The sequence below is a fragment of the Acomys minous genome, assembly GCF_964271855.1.
Source record: "Acomys minous genome assembly, chromosome: 6".
Taxonomy (NCBI): Eukaryota; Metazoa; Chordata; class Mammalia; order Rodentia; family Muridae; genus Acomys; species Acomys minous.
In genome coordinates this window covers 18669844-18685690 of record NC_140487.1, presented here as the reverse complement: position 1 = coordinate 18685690, position 15847 = coordinate 18669844, and the positions used below count along the sequence as shown (strand labels likewise).

General features: G+C 39.3%; 1 pseudogene across 1 annotated transcript in view; it reads right to left on the bottom strand.

Moving 5' to 3' along the window:
• Window positions 1-162: 162 nt before the first annotated feature.
• The window catches only part of LOC311599746 (heterogeneous nuclear ribonucleoprotein A1-like 2), a 92184-nt pseudogene continuing 76499 nt past the window's right edge, over window positions 163-15847 (bottom strand). Inside the window, exon 2 of the transcript XR_014783633.1 lies at window positions 163-1619. The product of XR_014783633.1 is annotated as a heterogeneous nuclear ribonucleoprotein A1-like 2 (transcript). The remainder of the gene's footprint in view (window positions 1620-15847) is intronic.

Sequence of the window (15847 nt, the reverse complement as noted above, 5' to 3'; positions counted from 1 at the left end):
ATCTCTCTTGCTCTCTCTCTGCCTCTGTCTCCTTCCCCTTCACCCATCTCTCTGTCTCTGTCTCTCTCTTTCTGGCTCTTTTTCTATGACTCTATTTCTCTCCTTTCTGGGGGTGCTCTCCCTCCCCTCCCTCCCCTCCCCCTTTTCATAATAAACATATTAAATATGTTGTGGTAGATTTTTTTCTTTCTTTTTAAAAGACATTTATTCAGCATCATGATCTTACTATTACATTTAGCAATCCGCAGCATGGGTGAAAAAGGGCTACAGTAAAACCCTTTGTTGGAATGCTTTACACTTTCCACGGAACAGAAACTAACATAACCTGTTATACAATTAGTCACAAATACAGCACTGGCGTTTTTATGCCCATGCACATGAGTATTGTGTAAAAACATGTCTTCTTGGTAACAACCAGGCCCTGCCACCACTGTACTTGGCTGAGTCACAAATCTGCTGTAACCTGTAGCTTCCCTGTCACTTCTCTGGCTTTCCTCTCCTGCTAAACTTTGTTTGCCACTGCCACAGCTACTGCTGCTGCTGGAACCTCCACAGCCACCTTGGTTTCATGGTTTAGCCACGTACTGGCCTCCACCAGCCATAAGAGCCGGAGCTCCTGCCTCCAAAGTTTCCTTCCTTCATTGGTCCAAAATTTGAAGACTGATTGTTGTAATCACCAAAATCATTGCAGCTTCCACCACCTCCAAAACTACTTCCATCACTACCAAATCCGTTATAGCCATCCCACGGCCACCATATCCACCACCACCACAGCTGCCACCAAAGCTACCACCACCATAGCTGCCACTAAAGCCATCGCAACCACTGAAGTTTTGTCCTCAACCAAAATTGTCATTGCCACCAAAACCTCCTCCATGACCACCACCGAACTTTTCAGAACTACTTTGACCTCTCTGGCTGGACCGAGTACTGGCCATCTCTTGCTTTGATGGGGCTTTTCTTACTTCATAGTTGTGGCCATTCACAGTGTGATATTTTTGAATAACAGACATATCCACAGAGTCATGATCATCAAATACGACAAAAGCAAAGCCCCTCCTTTTCCCACTGCCTCTGTCAGTCATGATTTCAATCACTTCGGTTTTTCCCATACTGCTCAAAGTAGGCTTGTAGGTGATGTTCTTCGGTGCCTTCTCTAATACCACCAACAAAAATCTTCCTCACAGTTAAGTGAGAAGAGCATCTTTTCTCAACACAGCTCTATTAGGTTCCACAACTCTTCCATCCACCTTGTGTGGTCTTGCATTCATAGTGGCATCCACTTCCTCCTCAGTAGTGTATGTGGCAAACCCAAAGCCCCTGAATCTCTTGGTGTTTGGATTCCCTCATTACCACACAGTCAGTGAGTGTCCCTCGTTCTCAAAATGGCTCCTCTGGCTCTCTTGTCAGTTGTTTTGAAGCTTAGCCCTTCAATAAAGAGCTTCTGCAGCTGTTCCGGCTCCTTGGGAGACTCTGACTTAGACATGATTGCAGGGTGATGTGAGCCTTCAGTGTTGGTTCTTCAGCCATGTCAACAGTCAGAAAACTGGTGGAATTCTTAATGTTAATAGTGGGCACAAAGTTGTACCCCTAATCCAGAAGTTAATTGCAGTTGATACCTGCTAAGAGAGGGAAAATTCAGTTTTCTTCAATGAATTGACACTGGGCTTATTAACCACACTCCAGGGCAGGCCCCATGTCCACACCAAAACACACTGTGTGTGTGTGTGTGTGTGTGTGTGTGTGTGTGTGTGTGTGTGTGTGTGTGTGTTTAAGAGAGATAGGGAACTTTTTTCTTTCATCTTTTTATTTTTTTTATTTTCTATTTGTTTTTTGTTTGTTTGTTGTTTTGTTTTTTGTTTTATTTTGTTTTGATTTTGTTGTTTTTCTTCTTGAGAAAGACCATGAAGTTGAATTGGTAGGGAGGTAGGGAGATCTGGGAAAAGTTGGGAAAGGGGGAATATGATCAAAATGTATTCTATGAAAAGATAATTTTCTAAAAGACATAGATTCAGTCTCCTCAGGATTTGCCCTCATTGCTCCTTTGCAAAACAGAGTCACTTAGAGCAAGGCAAACACTAAAGCTATTCTTTTTGTACAATATATTTAGGCAGACCGTCACCTGAGCTTCATACCTGGCCTCAACCTTCCATACACAGGATCGCAAGTTTCCAATAAATCTTTGCTGTGTAGAGAAGAGAGGTCTATGAAGCATAAATTAAGCTTTGAGTATGGTCCCTACCTTCTGGCTAGCACTCTGTCCTCTGTGTCTTACCTCACACTGTGGCCTGCCTGGCTTCCTATCTTGGGTCCAGTCAGAACTTTCAGCTGTTACAAAATGTTAAGCCCACAGAGTCTCACGCAGTCTTTTGGGAAAATGATAAGAAACATAAAGTGGGTCTTTGTCTTTCATAATTGACACAGAGTCTCTAAAACCTTTGGAACTTCCTGACTGGCTGAGGGGAGCATCTTTGTTCTCTCTAAGTCCTTTGCAATTGCATTTGAACTTATTCTTATGAAGTGACTGGGAGGGTGGTGCTGGCTGCCACTGGATCCAGCCTCCTGATAGAGGGTTGCAACTCCCCTTTATCCCCATCTCCTGCTTCCTGGGAGGGACAGGAGCTGTTGATTGATTTGGTTAATCAACAAAGGACAAGGATTCAATCCATTTACCGACGATGCAATGAAACTTTCTTAAAATCTACAAAGAATGGTATCCAGACGTCTTGGAGGCTCATGAACACACTGAGGAGCTGGAGGGTGGCACACTCAAAGGGCAAGATATTGTCACAAGTCCCCACATCCAGGCCCTATGCAGTTTTCCCATTTGGTATTTCTGGAGTTGGATCCTTTATAACAAAGTAATGATCTTCTGTGTGTTATTGTAGAAGGCTACTCAACAGAGAGTGCTGAAGACTCCTCTCTATAAAGAAAAGTAATACTTGAAATAGGAATCTGAATTGAAAACACAGTCTTGTGGGAGTGAGCCCTTAAACTTTGGGGTCTGATGTTAACTCCAAGTTTAAAAAAAAAATCAGGATTAAATTGAACTGAATTATAAGGTGCCAATCATGGCCTAATTGTAGAATTGGTTGGCTGTAAAGCAAACAATCAGATTATATATCAAAAGTGTTGTGAGTATTAGCAGTTCTCAGTGTGAGAAAGATTCTTGCACTGGCCCTAGATGGGTCAGACAGTCCAGACAGCATGACCTTGAAGCTGTGTGATGCTGAGTGAGCCCCTCAGAATCAGTCCCTGCACTGATGCATTGAGGAGCATAACTGAAAATGAGACTTCAGCAGATTTCTTGGAAGGTTTAGACGTACCGAAAGGATTAACAACTTAGTGGAGAAGCTTCAAGACCTGCTCCCTGCTCTGATGCCTGCTTTGATCTTTGGCCTTGAGATTCAGGTCTCATACTATAAGAGGGAGGTCTTGTGAAACCCTGGGTAGCCTCACTCACCTTTTTAGAACTGGAGAGGTATACAAAACATGCCCAGTGATTCCCAGATGTGTCTACATTTCTTTCTCAATGTTCTAAGAATGGAAATGATAAGAATCATAAGAAAATACTTGCTAGTCCTGGAATCTGGTTTGATCTCATGCAAAGGTAATTTTTAGTTTCACATGGTATCAGCAGACAAAGTGCTTTACAAAAGTCCATCAGTTGTGCAACACTGTGACTATAGTAAACACCAAACTACAAACTATTACATGAGAAATGTGAATTTCACTTCACTTACATATTAACAGATATGTTTATATCAATACATATTTATTTATAAATTCATGCACAGAAATATAGAAATAAAAATTTAAGTACAGTAGAAGTTTTGGTTTCTTTAAAAACTCATTAATGTTATGTAAACAGGTTTTTGTTTCAATTTCAAGTATGAGATATTGGGCTGCCTTAGTTTATCTGCAGTTGATAACAGCCTCATTCAGTTTGAGAGGGGCAAAGTACTTGCCAGCTTAATTCTGATGATGCTGAGAGTATATAAGTACCAGAACCAAAAGAGAAGAAGGACACTTCGAGGGATGCTCTGAGAGAGCAGGGAGACTTGGGTGAGATGGACGAGGAGCAAGAAGGCTGCTTGCCCATCCTCCTGCCTTTGCCTGCTGTTGCTGGACATCCTGATGACAGAGATTGGTATTTTCCCAAAGAACCTGACAACCCTTACCAGCTGGAACTAAATCTAAAGAGGTCTATGTTCCCTGTCACTTCTGAGCTTATTTCTCTCCTACCTAGGGTCAGGGAGGTTGGAAGGTAGGTAGATGCACAAGGAACCCCAAATAGAATAGTTTAAAAAGTAGCACCTAGCGGGACATGGTGGTTCATGCCTTTAATCCCAGCACTCAGGAGGCAGAGGCAAGTGAATCTCTGTGAGTTTGAGGCCACCCTGGTCTACAAAAAGAGTCCAGGACAGCCAGGAGTACAAGAGAAACCCTGTATCAAAAAATGAAAACAAAAACAAACAAACAAACAAACAACAAAGATAAGAAAGAGAAAAAAGTAGTTCCTACATGAAAGCATATGTGGCGCTTGGCATCTGAATAATTCGGGACCTTGTGAGTACAAAGCATTTGCTCTACCGTTGAGCTGCATCCCCAGCAGAGTCTGAAAACAAGCAGAAGGAGGGGGTGAGCTTGGGAGTCATGAGTAAGAAAACATCCCAAATGATCCCCAATCACCCTATGGATTCACTTCATCTGGATCTACCAAGAGCACCAAGCACAGCCCAGCATCCTCCTGTGCCCTGGTGGAAAGTGGAGACGTAAGCTTTCAGAGTGACAAGTCCTTCTGTTTACTGTGAGGTAGGTGTGAAGAGAGCAGGAAGAGAAGTGGTAACATACAACTGTCCAGAGCTGACCTGAGCTTTCCTCCTGATGTTCTCCTGCAAGGCCCACCATTCTCATCCTCCTCTTCTACTTGCCTGGGATGTGAATGCTCATTCTAAAAGGGCTCGGTGCTATGAGACAGAAGAGAGCAGACGGTCGGGACTCATTTTTCACTAAGGATGGCTTCATCTCTGCCTATTAGGAGGTTGCCTGGCTTGTTGTTTAAAAAATACGAGTGAACTGGGTGGTGGCAGCACATGCCTTTAATCCCAGCACTCCGGAGACCTCTGTGAGTTTGAGGCCAGCCTGGTCTACAGAGTAAGTTCCAGGGTGACTAGGGCTCTGTTACACAGGGAAACCCTGTCTCAAAAAATAAAAATAAAAATAAAAATAAATATATATATACACACATACATATATGTGTGTGTGTATGTATGTATGTATGTATGTATGTATGTATGTATATGAGCTAGTGGCAAAGCACTTTCTTGGCACGGAGTTCATCCGCAGCACCGCAGTCAATCAATCAAGCAATTGGCAAGAAATGATGTGCTTCTGCACTGTATTGACAGTTCCTTTAGGAATGCCGCTCTTAGTTGTTATTGCCTCCCTCTCCATTTTATTTCTCCCTCTCCCTTTATCAGTAAACTCCTTAGCTTTTTAGAGTGGAAAATTTATTATTACATACATCTTTGTGGCATTACTTCATGTTGGACTAGAGTAGAATAAGTGAATGCGATAAGTCATCTGATGAAGTGTGGGACCGGGGAGCTGGCCTGGGGTAAGAGTGGAGCTGAGGCTTGTCCAAGTGTCATCCCGAGATCAGCAGGAGCAGGACCACGCCCTCCCTGCCCCCTCCCTTGCCCCCCAGGAGGTCCCAAGTCTGGTAGCCAGGTTAAGCTTCCTTTCCCCATATAAGGTCATGTCCAGTAGTACCTGGAATTTCTCCTCATGCAAATGAGGCATCTCTAGCCACCTGGCTGTGGACAATAATGTACACTCACCCTGAAAGCCCCTAGCCACTCCCCAAAGGTTTAAATAGCCTTTGTTCCACCCATTAAACTTGCTATCTCACTGAAGCTGTCTCCTGAGAGTCACAGTTGCCTGGGGTCTCCTTCACCCCTGGCCATTTCGGCCTCTACTTCCCTTTTCAATTTTCTTTTCTTTTTTTTTTTTTTTCACCCCATGTTCCCCAACATTCTTCCTTGGCTTAAACTGCAATTTTTCTTTCTTTTCTTTTTTTTACTTTTTTTTGACAATTTTTTTCTCCTTTATTAATTTATTCTTGTTACATCTCAATGGTTTTCCCATCCCTTGTATCCTCCCATTCTTCCCTCCCTCCCAAGGACAATACAGTCGGTAAACCTTAAACCCCTACCCAGATCTAGCCAATGGACAGAACACTCTCCACAGTAGAGTGGAGAGTGGGATATTACTTTCTCACATACTCTGGTACCTCACCTTTGACCATGTCCCCTGGAGGGGGAGACCTGGTGGCACTCAGAGGAAGGACAGCAGGTTACCAAGAAGAGACTTGATACCCTATGAGCATATACAGGGGGAGGTAATCCCCCTCAGGAACCCTTTTCAATTTTCACTGGTCCAAATTGCTGCCTGATCTTGCTGTACCAGGCCAGGGAATGTATGGCATTCCTGTAGGGCAATGAAGTTTTTCATAGTCACCAGGAAAATGAATACTTTCTTACACTTGATGTCCCAACCTTATACTATTGGTACAAGTGGCGTGTTAGCAACGTCAGAGGTTAGGAAAGCAGACCAGCAAGGTTTAATACCCTATTAAGAAGAATCCTTTTTCAGGCTTTGTCTAAATTCCTCTTGGAAGTTAACAAAAGGCTATAAGCAGTCTTTTCTTAATTCAATTGAGCTGTTAAGAAAGAAAAAAGCTGTTCAATTACTAGTCTATTTATACCACAAGAATATATATCTTAAGCATAAGAGATATGTATGATTCTGTAGACAGATAAGGTAAAGTAGTTAGTTAAGGTCCTCAAAAACCTCAGAGTCCTGCACAATATGGTATTTAAAGATGTTTATATTGTTTTAATGATTCTTTGACAACAAAACAGGTTAATTCCTGGCAACATCCAGCCTACCTCAAAGAGGATGATGAACATCAAAGAACCTCCTCATGGAGATGGCTTCAAATGTGGCAAAACAGCCCTGTGGCAAAATGTCCTCATCTCGACCACTGACAGAATTCTGCCTAAAACTTAGTAAGCTTGAATACAGGCAGAGTTGATAGCCAAACCCTGCCAACACAGGGTAAGCAAGTCCTTGATAGTTCCTGCTTCATAAATATGTCTGTCAGATATACTGGGCCAGAAAGCTGAAGATGATGCTCCTACAATTTAGAGCTATAGGTGACTGTTCAGGCAGCAAGCTATCTCTGTCATATTATTATTATTATTATTATTATTATTATTATTATTATTATTATTATTATTATTATTATTAAATTTGGAAGCTGCTAACCTGCACTTTTTGTTTACTCAGGTAAATAATTTTACTCCTTCTCAAGTCTCTGATGGGGTTGAAGACCAAATAGTTGAGTTTCACAATTGACTTAGTTGTTTAGGGGTTAAGATGTCTTTAGGTATAGATAGATGTTTTAAGTTGACAGAGATGAGCTATGATAGAAATTGAGTTACATTCATAATTTTAGACTCACCGAGATAGGAAAATGTTTTCTTCAAGGTTGCCAAATACAAACAGCCGAAACACTATGAATGTAACATGAATGTAATTCCTGAATGTTCTGTGGTTCCTTTGCTGTATGTAGCTTATTTTCCATAGGTGCAATAATATAAATGTATATATAAAAATAAAATAATAATTAAAAAATAGTTGATTGTGTTCTTGTTTGAGATCTTGATGTCTACATCATGATATTTTTCTGCTGGCACTTTGTCACTCTCACATTTCAAATTTTATTTTATAAAATTAGCACACCCTCACCCAATGTCCAGAGCCAGAGAAGGCATCGGCTCAGAGTAGTAATTAAAAGGAAAAAATTTACATATCCATAACCCAGTTGATATATAATTATGAATAAAGAGGTCTTTTCCCTATGGGAAATTGAACAGACTCACATGACAACAGTTATTTGTTGCTTGTGAATTGAGAAAAATAAGTGAAATTCATTTTGCAATTTGATAAATGTATTTAATAATAAAGACCTGAATACTAATTTTGTTCCTTTCAGCTTTTATTCACATCTTGAAATACATTCCTTTGCATGTGCTCATGGTTACTCTCACAGCAGGATGAGGAAGGCTAATTATACATCTATGATCTAGGGAGAATGTGAATGCTTAAAGCAGATTTTATTGATCTTTCTAAATTGTTCCCTGAAGCCCTCATCTTATATTTAAGACATAAACTTAAGACGGAGATTTTTGATAGAACCGAGTAAGTTTATGACAGTTTTATAGCCAGATCTCAAATCGAACCTTAGTTCTCCTAAGCTGTGACTTGAGCAAAGTATGCAGCTTTGAGCTTCATGTAGAGTAGATGCAAATAATGACCTTTCAAGATTGTTGTGAGAATTGTGTAAGATATATAGACCCAGGCACAGAACGGATGATCAAAAAATGGTAAATTTTGACAGTCCTCAACATATTTACAGAGTGCAAACAATCGTCCTGAAAACTGAGAGAGTTAAGAAGGAATTAAAGGCCAGGTTCAGAATTCCAGAGTAAATAGAAAATGGGCATTAACCAAATATACCATGAAAGAGAAAGCTCTCAGTGACTGGTGAGCTGCAAACAATTAACAAAGTATTTTTAATACCACAGACCGGGTCAATACCATCAGTATAGGGAGCAAGAAACTTTTATCGTTAGACTGGAAAGTGAAGAGCTCATTGCAGGCTGAATAGCTTGTAGACAACTGCTATATCTCTAGTTTGTAACCTCATGGATGATATCTAAGCTTGATCCTTAAGCCAGGCCAATGGCTATCACCTGCCATTCATTTTAATCTCTGATTGATACCCTTTGTATGGACTACCATATCCTGTCTCTGAAATAGTTTGCATTTGTCTCAAATGAACCTTGCATAGGTTGTAAGAAGGATTAAAGAAACAGAAAGCTTGGGCATGCATATATATATATGAAAACACTATCATGGGCCTTCTTTGGTACAAGGCAGAATGTGGTCTAAGAACAGTTTTCAATTGAATATGTTGCTCAGGACTTTTAGCAAACACAATTTTCTATTAAGAATTAACCAAGAAATGTTGGAGGGATGTCTTCGTGGCTAAGAGCAAATCCAGAGGACCCAGGTTTGGTTTTGACCACCCACAAGGCAGCTTACATATGTCTGTAAGTCTAGTTCTAGGAGATCTGGTGCTCTCTTTCTGGTACATGGACAAAAACACTAATACATATGAAAGATAAAAATACATTTAAAAGAAACAGCCAAGAACACACAACTAGGATGGTTCTTGAAGTTAACTCCATGTAGTGATGAACTAGAAAATAATTCTTCTATGATAATTTCTCTATTAATGCAAATAACAAGTTGCAAATAAGAGCAAGAGACATAGTAGTCACGTGTCTAAACTGACAGGACCTGTAATGTGGCAATTTAATACTGTGCCCAGGCATGAAAATTTCATTTCTTGAACTTTCTTCCCTGTTTTAGCTCACAGAATTTTAGTTTAGAAACAATCAGTACTTTCTAGGAAAGACAAGAGACAAAAGATTAAATGGAAATTTAAAGAGAAAAATAACCTGTTTTTCCAAATCTGAATTTCAAATAATAGAAAAAAAGGCATATTTAGTGTATCTCTGGAGATCTTTACTCTTTCTTTTTATAAATATTTTGTTTAAAATGCAATTAGATCTTTTACAACTGCTTGTCCTGTAGGACTGTGTGGTACAATGGTAATGTGCTTTATATTATAATATATAAAAAATTGTTTCATCTTACTAGAGATATATGCAGGGGCACTGTCAGGCTTGACTTGTACAGGTATCCCCATAATTGCCATTACTGCCAATAAATATGTAGTTATAGAACCAGCCTTTTCAGAACTTTTCAGAACTTCAGAGTTTTCCAAATTCTGCAAAGTAAAATATATCCATCTGACAGATTTCACTTCTTTTTGTATCCCCCAAGGTGATTTCCAGTGCATAATGGAATTTGGTTATGCAAAGAATAAGTAGGACATTTTCTTATAATTTCCTTGACTTGTTGCAAAGTTTTAGAATTTTTTTCCTTAAATTTTTACTGTTTCTTTTTCCTCTGAGACAGGGTTTCTCTGTGTAGCCTTGGCTGTCCTGAACTCACTTTGTAGACCAGGCTGGCCTCAAACTCACAGAGATCCTCCTGCCTCTGCCTCCACCACAACCAGCTTAAAATCTTTACTGCTAACATGGTGCTTTTCATAAAATTTTGAGGCTTCTCATACATTTCCTATTAATAATTGGTCAATTTCCTCATGTCCTTGTCCCAGTGGACCTGGCAAATCTGTATGAGACTGAATATTACTAATGTATAATGGATGGTTTCTATTTCTGACTGCCTGTTGCTGTTGTGTATAACAAGGTTAAGTTTGAATCATCAGGAATAAATTCAGCAGTTTATATATGCAAAATAACTCTTTATGCAATATTGAGAGTCTAATTATATTAAGAGATTCAGGAAAATCTAATAATACTATAAGGACTGCATACAACTCTGAGTTTTGAACTGAAGTATATAGACTTTGAACTACTTTGCTTATTTTGTCTGACTTATAGCCTGCCATTCTCAACTTATTTGCATCAGTATACAATGTAGGTGCTTTGGAAATTGGTGTTCCCTTTATAATAGGGGAGGATAATCCAATTGGTTTATAAACTGAAGATGCTTACTTTTAGGATATTTGTTGTTAATTTATCTGAAATAGTTACTACAAAATCTTTGCCAATCTTCCTAATGACATAATCTCAGCATTAGTAAAAGGCAATATGATTTCACCTGGGTCTGTTCCTGACAATTGATGTGGTCTTAGTCTACCTTTTGTGATTAAACCAGAAAACTTTTCTATATAAGTTTAAATTTTTCATTTTGTTTGTGTACTAATGAAATTCACTGTCTTTCCTTTGTATAATGAGCCCAGTAAAAGAATACACTGAAGGAAAAAAATGACTAAAATACAATCAAGTTTGGAATCTCTGATCCACATATTCATCTTGCAATCTCCGTTCCAGCAGAGTTAACGCTCTCTGACTCAGTTGTTAACCATCTTGGACAGTTTAAGTTCAAATCTCCATGTAATGTTTGAAACACATTACTTAACAACTCATGAGTAGTTTATCCACTTATAGGCTGTAGCCAATTAATATCTCCCATTTATTTTTTTTAAATTATGAAGAATTTGCAACTGGTCTCTTCATATCTGTAACTTTTGTGGTTGAGCTTTATCTCGGCTTATTTAACAATCCAGCTAATATAATCTCCTCATTGTATTTTTTTTTTCAGGAGCAATCTATAACCCCTAGTATGACAGAATTCTTTGTGTTTCCTTAGACATTTTCTTTAAAGTATCTGTGTCAGAATCGGCCAACAAAATATCATCCATATATTATAAATAATGGGTTGAGGAAATTACCTATGAATTATTTCTAGTGGTTGTTGCACCAAATATTGGCATAAAGTTGGGCTATTTAACATTCCCTGTGGAAGAACTTTCCAATGATATATTTTTACTGGTCCAACATTATCATAAGTAGGTACTGTGAAAGCAAACTACTCCCTATCCTGCTCAAGCAAGGGGACTATAAAAATCAGTCTTTTAAATAAATTACCATCATAGGCCATGACTTAGGTACTTAAGAAGGTAAAGGAATCACAGGCTGTAATGGGCCCATTGGTTAAATTACTCTATTCACTTCTCTTTTTAAAAATACTTATTTATTTATCTATTTATTACATACACAGTGTTCTGCCTGCGTGTACACCTATACACCAGAGATCTGAGGGCACCAGATCTCATTATAGATGGTTGTGAGCCACCATGTGGTTGCTGGGAATTGAACTCAGGACCCCTGGAAGAACAGACAGTGCTCTTAACCGCTGAGCCATCTCTCCAGCCCCTCTATGCACTTCTTTAAAATTCATTAGCACACTGCTTTTCCTGGTTTCTTTTTTATAACAATTTAATGAGTTTCCAGCTGCTCTTGTATCAGCTACTCAAGTGCATGTAATTTTTCCTTAGTTCAGGGCTTCTGATCTACCCATACAAGGCATGTCAGTCAACAATTTTAAGGGTGGAGCCATTTGGTGTTTCAGCAGTGCCCCTCCCCCTTTATAAATTTGGAAACTCAATCCCTGTGATGTCCTGTGTTTGGACAATTGGTATAGATTGAGATTGTTTTCGATGACACATAACAGTCCCTTCTCCAGGAACATCTACCATTTCACCCTTACTTTCATCATGAGCTGTTTCTGGATTACAGGAACATTAACCTGAGTATCCCATTGTTGTAAAAGATCCTTTCCCCGTAACCTTATGGGCATGTCAGGGACACAAGGTCTTAACTTTCCTGTTTGACCTTCTGCTCCCACACAATACTTTCTCTCTTCCATGGAACATTATCTGGCACTTTTACAAACCCCACCCACCACAATGGTTGCTTAAATGTAACACAGGATGAGGGTAAAGGCGCTTGTACTTTTTAAATCTCCGCGGAAGGTGCAAGCACAGTGCTGGTATGTATTTGGCACTATAGAGTGTAGAGTAAGAAAGCAGTTGCATAATTAGATTGATTTCTGCTAAATCCAAGTTAGGACCCAATTTTATTAATAGTGACTTTGAACAATGAACATATCTTCTACAAACATTTAGTGAGATGTGGTAAAATTGGATTAAGTTAGATGAAGACAAGTAAGGTAATTATCATTGCCCTTGCTGCTTGTCATAGTGACAGTTGCTAAATGTCATTAGTGTGACTGCCGTATTTGTCCTTTGAATCTGCTTTATTTTTCTACACTTCCCTTCATTTATGTCTGACATATGGTACACTCACATCTTTACGGTTCTTCCCTCTATGTGATGAATACCAATGCTTCAGAAAACTTGCAGTTGTTTCCTGGGGCTTGGAGCAATGCAGGTGCTTAATGCATGTAATTGTATGAGTAAATGGTATGGATCTAAGCACTATGCACCATGTTTATGAAATAAACTCCATTGTCCTGAAGAAGCAAGAGACCAGAGTTGAAAACAGATTAAATTAGAAACACAAACAAAAGATGAGCAGCAGCTCACCTGTAGATGTCAGAAGACAACTTTTGGAAATTGGCTCTTACCCTTCTACTTTGTTTTTGAGGCAAGGTCTGTCTGTCTGTCTGTCTGTCTGTCTGTCTGTCTGTCTGTCTGTCTGTCTGTCTCTCTCTCTCTCTCTCTCTCTCTCTCTCTCTCTCTCTCTCTCTCTCTCTCTTGTTTTTGCCACTGTGTAGCAGACTATCTAGCCCTTGGGTTTCCTGGTAATTCTTCTGTCTCTACTTCCCATCTCACCACGGAGATTATAGATGCATACTTTGTTTGTTCAGTTGGTTGGTTTTGTTTTGTTTTTGAGACAGGTTTCTCTGTGTAACAGCCTTGGCTAACCTGGAACTCTCTTTGTAGACCAGGCTGACCTTAAGCTCACAGAGATCCACCTGCCACTGCCGCCTGAGTGCTGGGATTAAAGTTGTGCATCGCCATAGACAGGTCTTAGATGCGAACTTTTAACAGATGCATACAGATTGCAGATCTAGCTTTCTGTGCAGGCTCCATGGTTAAACTAAGGTGCTCAGGCTTCTGAGGAAAGAGTTACTCAGTGAGCTACATTCCCGGCCAGAGGGAAGTCTTTCATTCTACAAATGACATTATTGAATCAAAGCAACAAGGAACATTGTAACAGGAAAAGGGCAAGCAAACATCAACCAACTCGTACTTTTTGGTTTAACTACTTCACTTTTCTTTAAACATGTAGGGAAAATTTTTATTAATTATTTTCTTAGAAACGTATGGAGGAGGAGGAGTGGGAGGAGTGGAGGGGAAACTGTATGAGATAAGAAGAAATATATCCTGTACGCAAAGGCAGAATAAAGTTTTGCCTTCTAAATTATAGGCAATAAAGCTAGCAATAAATTGTATTTAACAAATACAGTTTAGGATTTTACTAAATTACACACTGCTGATTTTACTAATCAGGCTTTTACTCTTCAAGTCTTACCATGTGACTTCAGGTTCCCAGTGCCATGGTATTGCTAAATCCACTAACATTTCAAAAACCTCAGAGTCCTACAAAGTATGGCATTTAAAGATGTTTTTCTTGTTTTAAGGATTCTTTGACAATAAGACAGGCTAACTCTTGGCAACACTCAGCCTACCTCAAAGAAGATGATGAGCATCAAAGAAGCTCCTTATGGAGATGGTTTCAAACGTGGCAAATCAGCCACTGGGCAAAATGTCCTCATTTCAGCTACAGACAGAATTCTGTCTAAAAATAGGCAAGCTTGGATGCAAGCAGAGTCAATGGCAAATTCTACCAAGACAGAGTAAGCAAGTCTACAATAGTTCCTGTCTCACAAATATGTCTATCAGATATACTGGGCCAGAAGGCTGAAGATGATGCTCCAACATTATAGAGAGTTTCTGGGTGACTGTTCAGGCCGCAAACTGTCTGTCACTTTTTCACTTTGGAAGCTGCTAACCTGCAACTTCCTGTTTACTCAGGTAATTAATTTTATTCCTTCTCAAGTCTCTGATGGAGTGGAAGACCAGATAGTTTAGTTTTACAATTAAGCTTAGTTGTGTTGGGGTTAAGATGTTTTTAGGTCTAGATAGAAGTTTTTAGGTTGATAAAGATGAGATATGATAGATATTGATTTACATTCAGAATTTTAGACTCACTAAGATAGGAAAGATGTTTTCTCCAAAGTTGCCAAATACAAACAGCCAAAATACTATGAATATAACATTAATATAATTCCTGATTGTTTTGTCGTTCTTGTTGTATGTAGTTTTTGGTATATATGTATAATAATAGAAATGTATTTGTAAAAAATTAAAAATATTAAAAAAAGATCTTCAGCCAGCCCCTAGTGGTTGGACTCTGCTGTAATATAAGGTCATCACTGGTCTGATGACCATAAAGCTATCTAGATCATGTCTGGATCTTTGTAATTCTGGAAAAACCATTTCGATGATGTTAGGAAATAGCACCTTCTCATCACATCACTTGGTTGTCAGCCTAATAACTTCCCCTCTAGCAAACGAAGCTCTAACAGGCAAAGGTGTCATATATAAGGGAATCCCACAGGCTAAGAGTACAGAAGTTAAGCATATAGAATGATAGTTTACACTAAGGTTAGAGTTAAAGAGACCGAAAGGAGGAAGCAATGAAAGCTAAGCATTTCCTATTCGTGGTACAGTACAAGAAAAATCTCCAAGAGGATCAACCTCATTCCAGGGTGCGGAGTTCACAGCACAAAATAAACTTCATGGGGTTTTTGTTTGTTTGTTTTATTTGATATTTGTGCCCTGTTGGTTTTTTAACTTGATTTTTCATTTTGTTTGTTTGTTTGTTTGTTTGTTTTTGAAAGAGAGAGAGAACATGAAGTTAGGTGGGTAAGGAGGCTATGGGAGGGAAAAAATGATCAAAATATATCAGATGAAAAATAATTTAGAAGAAAAAAAGTCTCCAGGACAACTGACCAAAACAGAAGGTGTAGGCTAAGCTCCACGCCCAGGAGAAGTAGCTGGTCTCTAAAATGAGTTCCTTGTTAATAGTGGAGACAGAATAGAACCAGGAACATTCAGGGGAGCCTGAGGAAAGGGGGAGAATTTGGAATACTTTCCACCTTGAGGAATCAAATTGCTTTCCTTGAGAAATCTGCTGACAGTGTCAAATTGAAGAGACAGAGATTGGAGGCCCTGGTGGACTTGTGCAAAAGGACCTGACTTGGGACAAGTGAAAGGGAGGACGAGTCACTAGTAGGTTCAGACAGAGGC